The sequence below is a fragment of the Mytilus californianus genome, unplaced genomic scaffold (assembly GCF_021869535.1).
Source record: "Mytilus californianus isolate M0D057914Y unplaced genomic scaffold, xbMytCali1.0.p SCAF_73, whole genome shotgun sequence".
NCBI classification, from domain to species: Eukaryota; Metazoa; Mollusca; class Bivalvia; order Mytilida; family Mytilidae; genus Mytilus; species Mytilus californianus.
Window position 1 is genome coordinate 179,180 of NW_026262727.1, and position 13,381 is coordinate 192,560.

Genomic DNA, 13,381 nt, shown 5'->3' on the forward strand with positions numbered 1-13,381 from the left:
TAGTCTATATAGAATGTGCAAATGCATGTGTGATGATCGGAAAACCCACCAACCAAACACTCTTTTGTTGGCCAGCAAGTTTTTAAAGTGACCATCAGGCGAGTATTTTAAATTAATAATAATTAATTATTCAAAATATAATTATAAGTAAAAAAAAATGGTGACTGCTGTTTAAATTTTGTAATGCGTGAAAAAGAAGAATGTTTTCTTCATTGTTGTGTAGTGTTGGTCTTTTTATTGCTTTTTAAATATATATGATTAACAGATTCCAAAAGACTTTCCCATTCAATCTGTTGTCTGCGACAACAAACTGAGACAACAAACAAATTTCGTATAGTGATCAAAGACGTTTTAGTTTAAATTGTATAATATGTTAAGCTTAGAAAAGGATCAAACACTTTCTGCTGAAAATGTGGGAGGCAATCCTTAAATTCCTGATATAGAAAAATCTCTTTCAGCTGAGACAGCAGTAAAAAATGTCAGGAATAGTTGTTTGCAATTTTCGACGTAGTTATTTTGAATACGTTTGTCTGGTTCAGGAAAGATTGATTGATTGATTGTTTTTTGCTTAACTTCCAGTGGCAAATATTTCATGCATGTTCAAGACGAGAACAAGTTAACAATAAATACAATAGGTAGGTCCTGTAATAGAGGCCGTCCGGGATGAAGGTCGGGGAAATTCGGACTGCCACGGGAAAATGAGGGCATATTGGATAAGGACAGAAATTTTGCCCTGCAACATGCCACCTACGGACCCCTCAAAGAGTTGTTGCAAGGGTTCTTAACGTGCAAAGAACGTGGCACTTTCTCTACACGAGGCATCGGATTTAACGTCCCCAGTCTGACCGGACGTGGCTGCGAACTGGTACATCCCGCACAGCCAAATGGACGCCCCACTTTAGCGAGGGTTTTACAGGGAGTCGGAGGAAGACCAATGGTGACCATATTTCTATTCCCCAGTCACCCTTGGGGAGGTTCAGGAAAGATATTATGAAGAAACTGAAAGTAATGCTCAGACGGAGGCAGGTAACTGCAAAAAGGGATAAGAAGAATCTAACCTTACCCAATGCTGTCCTTGAAAGTGACTTCTAACGGCAGTAAAACGCTTGCCGAAGTGGGGCGTCCGTTTGGCTGTGCGGGATGTATCAAGTTCGCAGTCACGTCCGGTCAGAATGGGAACGTTAAATCCGATGCCTCGTGGAAAGAGAGTGCCACGCTCTTTGCACGTTAAGAACCCTTGCAACAACTCTTTGAGGGGTCCGTAGGTGGCCTGTTGCAAGGCCAAATTTCTGTCCCTATCCAAAATACCCTCATTTTCCAGTGGCAGTCCAAATTTCCCCGACCACTATTCCGAATGTCCTCTATTATGACAAGACCTACCTATTTATTGTTAACTTGTTCTCGTCCTGAACATGCATGAAATATTTGCCACTGGACGTTAAGCAACCAACAATCAAGCAATCAATCATTTTCCAGTGGTAGTCGAAATTTCCACGACCATCATCCCGGATGTCCTCTATTACAAGACCTACCTATTGTATGTATTGTCAACTTGTTCTCGTCCTAAACATGTATGAAATATTTGCCACTGGACGTTAAGCAACAAACATTCAATTAATATTTAATTTCTTCAGGTGTTATGTATTCCATAAGGTTACTCATTACTTTTAACTCGGAGCACTTCTTATACTCAAGTACATTATACGTGAAATGTCATTACTCGAATAGCTTCTTTCAGTACTGTCTTGACTACGAATTACAAAATGTTTACTTAATGTATCTTTATATAATAAAGACAATTCAGTTGAATTGACGAATGCATCTCTGTTGAACCTCCGCATTATCTGCAATTCTATAGACCTGTTGTTGTTCGGAAGAGAACCTAGATGGCCAAAATACCTCTCGAAACTAAACAGCCAAAATGAATAGACAGTACCATTATCACAAATACAGTCAGCTTCATGACATTAAAGGTGCGTATTAGGTGTCACTCTTTCTTCGCCGCATTCTTTTTTCGAATTCAGTACAAACATTTTTAATTAATGATTGAAATTTTTTAATATCAGCTTCATTGATGATCTTTGTTGAAATCAATTAACTTGCCAGTACGAAATGTCTCCAAATATCAATATACCGGGTAGGAATTACGTTGACAAGAGCAAATATAGAAAATATATTCGTCCAATTTTTCAACTGGTCTGCGGTTAAACCACCAAATGACGAGGCAATTTGTTTTTGGAATGTTGCTGGCTGCGTCAATAGAATCAACTTTCTCCTGTATTTCCCTGAGCTTCTCAGCATTTATAATATCCAATTCTAACCATACTTTGTCAGGTAAGCCTCTACAGTTGCTTCCAAACCTCCGTCTTTTGACAAAAGCAAAAGCTCACATTGCCCTTCACATTAACTGAGATAGAAAAAGCAGAATTGTCTTAATTATATCAAAAATACCCCTGTGTTTTACTTCCAAATCCACAAAAAAGACCCACATCAATTATGTTTCATGTAAAATATAAAATGATTGTAAATCTGTTATTTGAAGATTTGCATGCTCAGTAATGTTATGTTTTAAACATGCACATACTTATCTCCCTTTTAGTCTTTCTTGGGTATAATCATTAAGGACAGATATGATAAAACTGTTTTTGAAAAGATAAGCTTGTTCCATCAAATAGCAGAGATTGTGGTTGGGAACCACATTTTGGATGATCTCAAATGAAATCAGTAGTATAGTCGATATCCAATTTCGCAAGAAAACTGTACCAACTATGTCTGAAATAAATGTTTGGGAAAATATTTTAGCAGTCCTCATTCTCAGCATCAATATGGTGTTGAATTAACACCTTGTGAAACGAGAACATGGTGACCCTGAAATAGTAAACAAATTTAGAATTTTATTGGTTAAATGATCTGTGCTTTTATATTATCTACTTAGTACTTGATTTTCTTTATACAATTCCAAAGTAAAAAAAATTAAACATATTTTCATATTAGTTTAAATTTAAGTCTTTTAAACAAAACATCTAAAACCCATACATGTTGATGTCGTAAAACAGAAATGTATATAATTTTGTCTTAATTAAATAGGACCGGTTTTGCAAAAATAAACCAACCGAATTTCCTCTGCTGTCCTGCCTTTCAATGGGTCATCCCTAATTTCTTTGGCCTGTTTTCGGAAGCTTTCCTTATCTTCCTCTAAGGTTCTTTCCCACTTCTCCTCTACTGACCTCGGGTGTTCATCTTTGGGTGTATCACCTTAAAACAGGGATTACAATGCTATTGTTGAAATGATGTGCATAGATGTAAAGTCATCTTAAAATGAAGCAGTAAGTTTTAATAGAACATTTGATTTTGCCTGAGGAGGAAGATTCATTCAAATTTTAAAATAGCGCATCTTTATGAACAGACCATCGTTATTTTAAGAATTGCAATGACGACTTGAAATTCATACAGGAGCTCTCCACATTTTACGACAAATGTTAAGAGTTAGATAACTTTGAACTATTGACACAAATGTATGTCTCGCCTTATTGTTGTCAGTTTGTGTTCGCATCAACTTTTCATTATTGTTGAAGGCCACACGATAACTTATAGTTGCATACATCCACGTCATGTTTAAAGTTTATATATAAATATTGTGTAGACAATAGACAACGATATTTCTTAGCAATGCATACATGTGAAACAAAACTGTACAAAATAGATGATAGTATTTGATATTTGGTTATGATGAGATAAAAATTATTATTTAATGTTTTAACTATTTATACTATTCTGCACTTGCCACTCTTAAACAGAGAATATGCCGTTGGGCCTTTTACCATTTTTCTTCTTTTGGTTGGAACAACTCCCTAGCCACCACGCTTCTGCTTTGCTCTTCTGTTACCAATCAAGATCTGGAGGTAAAATACTTAAAAATATTAAGTTTAGAAAAAAAATAATTAATGCGTTACTGTCTGGAGGACACTTTCATCAGATCAGAAAGTTTAGCAATAAAAAAAAACATTTAAAACGTTCTCATTATTGTTGGACATTTAAACACATACAGGACATTGATGATATGATTGATTGATTGATTGATTAATTAATTGATTGGTGGTCACGCAGTGATGTTAAGGCAATTTCGTCGAATTTCGCGGAATTTTTGTCAGGGGTAGGTAACTCCGCAATTACCTCATTATATATTCATCAATGGCGGATTCCGTAAGCAGCGTCCATCGATAAAATTGTTGAATACAAATTGCATGCGTGCACGCGGATAAAAAAGGGATACTGGTTCGATGTCATTTGATTATTAAAACACGATTACGGCATTTTTGTGCTGAAACTGTATTATAAATGGTTGCAATAGATGTTTTTATTGCCGGGATCAGACCCCGCCTACTTCCGAGAAGCAACCAATCAGAAGCCGATCGCCGTCTTTAGATGCTTGAAGTTTGCAGAATGGAAAGCACCTTGCCGGAGCAATTATTTTCTCTAATGTGTGAAAATATACCGACAGAAGTAAGTGACAGCTACAAAATATGTAAGCATTAATGAATGTAAGTTGTTTACTTTGTATTTCATTCATTTCAGTAAACGACAAGAGGTGGGGAATTAGAAAAAAACGAGTTTTGCTTCATGGCAAACATGCTACACGTGGTCAGATCAACAGGGGGGAAATATATAAAAAGGTATAATTGACTCCCTTTTTAAAATAAATAGAGTAGCGGATGAAATAAATGTGTATACTAGTGTTTCTACCACTTGCATTCCCGATTGTCAAGACACCATTCACAGCGTTGCTCTGTTGCTTCGTGAAAATTGTTCCAGTTTTGTGTGTGCACCTAGCTTGTCCATGTTCAGATAATCATGTCTGGTGATCAATTTATATTTTTATGATCCAGTAACAAAAATTAAATCGGCCTATCAAGATATCATAGATTAGAAGTAAACATGGTGAAAAAGCCTTTCAAAAGTCATAATTAATTGGACATGAGGAGGACTAATTACCCCCCCCCCCCCCCCTATTTTGAACATGTTCAACCATGCCTAGACAAAACCCTGTCTTACTCTTTATGTGCTTCTCTGAAGTCAGGAGCTGACTGTTGTTGCCAATATCATATTTGTTCTTTTGTAGTCGTCTAGCTTGCTATGAATTATGGGTTTTGTTCATTGTTGAATGCATTATTGGGACCAATAGTTACTTATATTTACTTCATTTGGTCCCTGATGGATAGGCCAGTCTCATTGGCAATCTGGCAGTGTTAACATATTGTCCTAGTCCTAATAATTATGATGTCTTGCAAGGCTTTTTTTAATTTTTTTCTGGGACACCCAGAAAAAAAATTAAAATAGCCTTGAAAGACATCATAATTATTTTGACTAATGTTATCCTTACTTTATTTCCATGTGTGTACACATAACTGCCAGATGAATATTTAGCCTTCAAGATCCACAGTGAAAAAGGGAAGATGAGGGTTGATCCCAGAGCATGCAAAAATGAATAAAGTTAATACACAACATGTGTTATGTGCCTGTCTAAACCTGGGAGTCTGTAATTAAGTGTTGTCCTTATATTACAAATTTTTAGCTCACTATATGGTATGGGAATGACTCAGGAATGATTCCTTTACACACAGTGATAATAAGCTGCTGGAATAGGCAGTCTGCACCAAAAACTTTTCTGACTACTAGTAAAGAAGACCAGTATTCCGACATTTTATTAATGTGTCTAAGCAAAGTTTTTCAAAAACATGCTAGTTCAAATAAAATTTTACTTGTGTAGGGCATCAGACTAGTGCCTAACAGTCACTGAATAAGTCTTTTTCCAGCTTGAGAATACATGTATGTGAATAGGTGTGGAAAAATATCAAAAATATAAAATAAGGTAATTAAAGTTCCAATGGCTTGTATATATTTATATGAAAAGCCCTGTCATTTTTTTCAAAAGTCTTGCTGTAAGTAAATATTTTACTTCCAGAATCTTAGCCAAAAATATTCCACTGAAAACTCAACCAATATGGGAAAAAGTTACATTTTTAAGATCCTAATTATATGATAAGGGTGGGGTAACAGAATCGCAATGGCACCCCACCCTCTATCAATTAAGTATTGAAGTGGTCCCCTCGAGGGAAATTATGAGTTTTTCTTATGATGGACTTGTGAAGGCCTTGCAGTGATCGATATTTGCCTCATTGGCGATCATAAAACATCTCCTTATTTTTCTATATATTCTTATTGCTACAATCATATGACAATGTACCTTTTTTTCTATAATATTATAGATTAATATCTGTTCTGTAAAATAGGAGGGGTGCTTACTGCTACAATCTATCAAAGTACATGTAGGTTAAGATGGGGAAAATTATTGAGTAGAATATCCAATTTTTTAACATTTTAATTATTACATTCTACTTTCATTTCTCGTCAAGTTTTAAAAAGTGGATTTTCTATACTCTGAAAGATCGTTGATCATAGTAAGGCACATGAAAATATAGAAAAACCGCTTATTTATTCATGCTATTAGTGTTTATAGGTACGGATGGCCGAAAATGTATATAAAATATAAAAAAAAATAAATAGTAAAATACCAAAATCAACAAAAAGCAAATAGAAATTAAGAAATATATACATGTATGCATTTAATATAGGGACAGAAGAAATCAGTCTACCAGTTAAACTACAAACCCTACTGTTTAGTCTTAATAATAGCCTACCATAAAGTTTTTTTTTTTTTCATTTTTCATTAAGCACTGTTAAAGTCGGAATGTTGCTCCCATAGACTCGAAAATATTTGAAAAAGAAACACCATAAAATTATGAAAAATCATGACCAATATACCCTAGCTTTTTTTTTTTTTTTAGATGTAACTGGAACCTCACATGTACTATTTTATTTGGCCTTATTTGATACATACAAAAATTAGCATCCGTAGTAGCATATGTTCCAAAACGGTGAAAAAGGGGGATGGTTATTTGCATGTAAAACTGGTTTAAGAGTCCTTCCTTCAACTATCATGGTCTAGACAAAACTTTAATGAACCAATAAGCTTCATAATAAACAGTGATAATTAAATATATGGTATATGGGCCCCTGTGTCCTTTACTTTAAGTAATCATAGTTCATTAATCAGAGAAGTGTTGTTAATTATATTATAAATGAAAACAAAACTGTTAGTTTCAGTGCTGGATCCAGGAATTTTTATAAGTGGGGTCCACTGACTGCCTAAGACATGTAAGAGGGGGCCCTCTCAGGTCAATCGTCAGTGATTCCATTGTATAATGAACCAAATTTTTCACAGAAAAGGGGGAAACTTCCTTTGCGTGTGTGCAAATTACAATTTTTATACTGTAAATTAAGAAATTGTGGAGTGATTCTATTTATGCAATTAATAGGTCTTGATGAGTACGACTATCTCATTAATATAAGGACTCCCATCTCCTAACTGATTCATATATGACATGTACACAGCTCTTTCTGAAATTTTAATAATTAATCTCGCATTGTGTCTGGCATCATTTAGCAGTGAAAACATAGCAAAATTGCCCTCTAGATGTCCTTTGAATGTTTTGTTGGATTTCTATCTCCTTGATCTATGCAGTCTGGGAAAAGGGGGGGGGGGGGGGGTCGGATAGGTCCTGATCCCGAGGTCCCGAATTTAAAGAAATTTAAATCCCGAAATTCGAAAAAAGAATTCCCGGATCCCGAAAGTATCAATCCCAAAATCCCAAGCTTAAAAACACCTGGAGTCCCAATAAAGGTCAGATCCCCCCTCCAGTATGCTCCTTTTATTCATATCTTTTTCAATTGAATTGCTTTACATTTGTCATTTGACGTGTTTGAGGCCTTACACACATGTAGCTTATGTACAAGCAGGACCTGCTTACCCTTCCGGAGCACCTGAGATAAACAAGTTTTTGGTGGGGTTTGTGTTGCTTAGTCTTTAGTTTTCTATGTTTTGTCATCTGTACTATTATTTGTCTGTTTGTCTTTTTATATTTGGCCATGGTGTTGTGAGTTTGTTTTCGATCTATGAGTTTGACTGTCCCTCTGGTATCTTTCGTCCCTCTTTTATGCTGTATGGGTTTTTCTCAATGTGGCCACACTGTGACCTATAGTTAAATTGAGAACTTCTCTGTGAATTGGTTTTTTTTTACTGAGAATTAGCATGCCACATCTTCTGATTTTATATGTTTATATTATACAAATATCACTAATAACAATTTTATTGTGTTACAAAACTATTTCAATATTTTAAATACAAGTAATACTAAATTCAAAATTCATTTGTAAATTTTGGGCCACTAATTCTTACAGATGAGTAAAGGTTTGATTTGACTTGTCCATGACGATTACTCTTACTACATATTCTAATGCAATTATTTTGTATCAATGGTTCTGATTGGATGACAGTAAGAGTAAAATTCTCTATCTCCTTGTCTGTAACTAAGGAAGCCGACATTTTGAATTGCGGAATGTATTGACATGTAATTTCTACAATAATAAGCAAAAAACCCACTTATTGCACCTAGAAATTTTTCTTTTTATCAAATTTTATTACATTCCGAAGCGGTCAAGAAGCCAGGAAACGCCCGGTGTTTACGTTTGACGCCGGAAGCATACCTATGATGTCACCTAGTTTAGGGGCCAAAGAAGATAACATCTTTTCGCAGAATTTTCTTAAATCAAAGTTTTACACTGAAATAATGATTGAAATTGAATTATGTACTTGTTTTGATTAGAATAGAGATAACTGTATTGTATTTGAAGCTTTTCGGACGTCCACCAGTAGTTTTACTGTCGCAAATACCCGTTTACCTGTCTCCGCTACCCGTCGCCAGGTAAACTAAATTTGCGACAGTAAAACTACCGATGGACGTCCGCAAAGCTTCAAATACAATACAGTTATCTCTTAAGTATGGTTTCAGCTCATTGTCGAAGAATGTATATTTACCTATAATTGATTAAATTCATGTCATTTGGATTCTGTTGGATAGTTTTCTCATTGGCAATTATACCACATCTCCTAAATTTTATTTTCAAGTTTTTCATAATAATACAAGCATGACAAGTAAGGGTTGTTCCTGTACAAACATGCATTAGAACTCTGAAATTGTAGTGTCTTAGAGTTTTCATGAAGTGAAAGTTAAAAAGAATTCCAAAATTATAATATGCTGTGGATTCATCACTTTTTCGTGGTTTCTTACGTTTGTAGTTTAGTAAAAGCTTACATACTAGCCTAAGGAGAATTTGTACGTAACTATATTGAACGTTTTTGATTAGGTTCACCAATGAAATCTTCGAAAATTGATTTCCAACAAATATAAAACTGAATGATCTGCAGTAAATCTCTATAGATCTCTCTCGTTGCAACATTTTCAAAGTGCTTTCTGTTAGCCTAGGGGTCATCCATAATAATTGTCAACCATTTTCCAAAGTGTACAAAACGTACACTTGGGAGGAGGGGGTTAAAAAATCAAACATTTTTACCATACACTTTTTTTTAATTTCTGGAATATTTTCGTTTCCACAGGGTTCAGTTTTTATACCTCAATGAAGCTATTTATCATCTATGGGTTTGAAAATAATGTGAAATTGTACATTAAAAGTAGCATGTTTCAAATTATATGCAAGCATCACAGATACATGTCATAAAATAAAACAGTTATATGATTCAGTTTATTTTTAATGCAAATTTCTATATTAAACTAAATTATAATTATGATAATAGACAGGATCTTCTTTTTATTAAGAATGATTGATTCTAGTCTTGAAATCTGAAAATGGTTGATGTACACTTTTTTGAGGGAGGGTGGGGGTCTGAAAAAGTATTATGTTTTGTACACTTTGGAAAATGGTTGACAATTAATATGTGGATGACCCCTTAATCTTTACAAATTTATATTCTGAAAAATCACACTAAACTAGCTTATTACTTCTTATGGTGGTTCACTCTGCATTCAGAAGGTCACTTCCATATTGATTGAAGTTACCCTCTTTCCAGGCTTGTGACTGGCAAGATTTTACATATCTTGGCTGCATTCCCCACCCACCACCACATTGCAAATTTCAGTCCAAGAGGAACCTTTTTTATACTGTTCACTTTAATAAAATTGCTGTGTAAAAATAAGTTTGATTTCTATTTATGTATTAATTGTAATTTATATAGCAAAATGATTACATAACTTTCCCATGTTTGCTGCCCACCTTTATTTTTTAGTCTGAAGAAACTATAGTGATTTCAATTACTTTTTATTTTTACGGTTTTAACAAATTAAATGCTTGCCATTATTTGAAGAAATATTGTCACATGCAGACATAATTGATATTTTTTAAACATTAACCTGTTTAAATTAAAAAAGAATATGACTTATTCGCATATTTATCATTTACTCTATTTATAAATAACTTTTGTTCGAATGAGAGAAAAAAATCAGATTCATTTAATATCAGAATTTCCTGAAGGTGCTTGACTTGGACTGATGAAATAATGCAATACAAAATATGGCATGAAATGAAGCATGGAGAATTTTACACAGCAAGTAAACCCTTAAATGCCATTTACATCTTCTCTGAAACCACTGTTTTTAATACTTCTTCTTTGAAACCACTTTTTTTATTACACCTTCTTTGAAACAAAAAAATAAATTAATTTGCAATTTGAAAAAAAATTGGTATATTTTTGTAATATTGCCAGTCATTATGATTTTATTGTTGGCCCTTTTTTCAATTTCTGGTACTTTATTATTCATTTATTAAGTTAAATTATTTTATTATTTTTTCAGTCTTTATTTATATAAGAATATTTTAAACTTAATTAACTCTTCAAAAGGAGAAATTTTTAATGCACACAAGAACTGTGTACAAAACATTAACATGTTTAAACTTTATTTATGATTATAAACATTAAAATTAGTTATAAAAAAGCTATAAATTTAGCAGAAAATTTATGAAATCCGAGATGAGAAGCTAAAACACTTGTCATAATTTAGTTCAAAATGGTACAGATCATAATAAATCACATGACCAACCCTATGGCCAACCTACCATGATACTGTTTCCTATACACATTTTAGATGACCAGATATTTTAACCATCACCTGGATACCTAATAAAATGGCAAAGATTAACATTACCTTTTTTAGAAAGGAAAATAATAATATTACCATGATGACTACAGTGCATGTCAGTGTGACATTATTGAGTCAAGTCATATCCATTAATTGTTGTCAAATCCAGTGAATTGCTATGTCATATCCAGTAAATTATGTTGTCATATCCCAGGGGTGTCTGGTACTGAAAGGCCAATGCATCATCCAGCCTGCCTATGCTTTTATCTAGCAAGTCTGTATAAACGTCTCCTTCTAAATTCTAGATACAGGGTGGACTTGGTATTTCATGATTTTTGTGTCTCTTTCAACATTTCCTATTGAGCAAAGATTGGAATATGAGTTTAGCGTAGAAAAACCCACACTGACCCTTAATTCTTTCAGAACCCTATCAATGACTTTTTCCTATTATTTTAAGAAGTTTTTAAGAATGAAAGGTATAGCGCGGAACAACCACACTGACCCATGGTATACTAGTCATATCAAATAGTTGAAGGAAGGACTCTTAAATTCAGATGTTGTCTTTATAACTTGTTTAAAAATACTTGTCCCGTTGCATGGATGTACTTGTCCTATTGGTTGAACTTCGAATTTCCGCACCCCTGGGATTATCGAGTAAATCATTGTCATATCCAGTATATTTTTTAGTCATATTAGTTAAATTTCTGTCATATCCTGACAGTGATATCATCCTGATGTTATTGGAAACTTGGTATAAATCTCTGGTTGTACTCATGGCGGTAACTTAAGTACAGGTAATGAGGCCTGATACTGTATTCACTGTTTTGAAAAAAAGAATTTAGGAAAAAGCTTCTAACCATGCTTATTATTGAACCAAACTGGAATTGAACATTCTCATTATAGACCTAAAATATTTGAAAATTGTACTTGAATCAAACTTGCAATTGTATGAAACTATTTTAAAATCTGACATGTATTTGACTTCAGTTCCCATTTTTTACACCAATGAGTCTCAATATTACATTCTTGATAAGGTTTTTCTGCAGATTTATAGATATGCAGTCTCCTGGACTTAATTACAAAATATATTAATTTCAAACAGTTTATACTGAAGTTGTCAGAATACAGTATCAGCCATGTCTGTCTATTGAAGAGGTCCCCTTCATAAATCCTTTAATATTAACCACAAGGTCTATTTAAAAAACAGGGGCAGGCTTTGAAAATGAATGTAGTTGCAACAAGGTCATGAAGGTTTTAGTAAATGCTCCTATCGAAGGTCAAATTGTGACTAAGGTTCACATGGAAGAGCAGCAATTAAAACAGTTCTGATTTTCCATTTGTTTTGTCTTTTTGTAATTGCCTGTTGTTTACATGGGATGCTGTCTGCCATATTTTTTGATATTTTGCTTTAGCACAAATCAGGATATAGATTTACTGGTTTGAATCATTTCTCAATTTGTTCACGCCAGGTTCAATTGTATCTTGCTTCTTAGTATAGGTTTTGCTCATTGCTAAAGGCCCTCCTGAACAATGATCTAAAATTACATTCTAGTCTGTTTGTATGGCTATCTGAGGAATAATTGTGTCATTTGCAATTATATCACATTTCCTTATTTTTTGTCTCCTATTTCATACTGTATAAATTTTCCAGCCCTTATTATATATAGTTATACATCAGCAGTAGGAATTATTCGGAGGATTCAACACACATATTCAGTTATGGTAGTTTGTAATTATCCATTGTTTGAAAGTGTTGCCAGGGTACCCTCTAAACAACCTGCCCCCTTCCCCTTTTTTATGTTTTTTGCCTTTATGAAAATAGCCTTATGATCCAAGCCACTAAGGGTGCACATTTATATAAAAATATCCAGTGCACCATTTTACATATTAAAGTGCTCATTATACAATTTTATGATTGATCAATTCACTATTAAATGTACATTAACATGATTAATGTAGCGGTTACTGAGTATAGAATAAAGCAGGGTTCATATTCGTATAAAATTAACATGTTCTAGTCCTAATATGCATGTGATATTTGCCACTTGATGTTAAATACCTGCCAACATGGCCAAGAGGCTAAAAAAATATATAATTTATCTGAACTTAAACACATTACATTTGTTTGCACCGGTCCTAAGTCAGGAACCTGATGTTTAGTAGTCGTTTGTTGATGTGGTTTATAAGTGTTTCTTGTTTCTTGTGTTTTAGAAAGGTTAGACCGTTGGTTTTCCCGTTCAAATGGTTTTACAAATGTCATTTTTTGGGCCCTTTATAGCTTGCTGTTCGGTGTGAGCCAAGGATCTGTGTTGAAGACCTCACTTTGACCT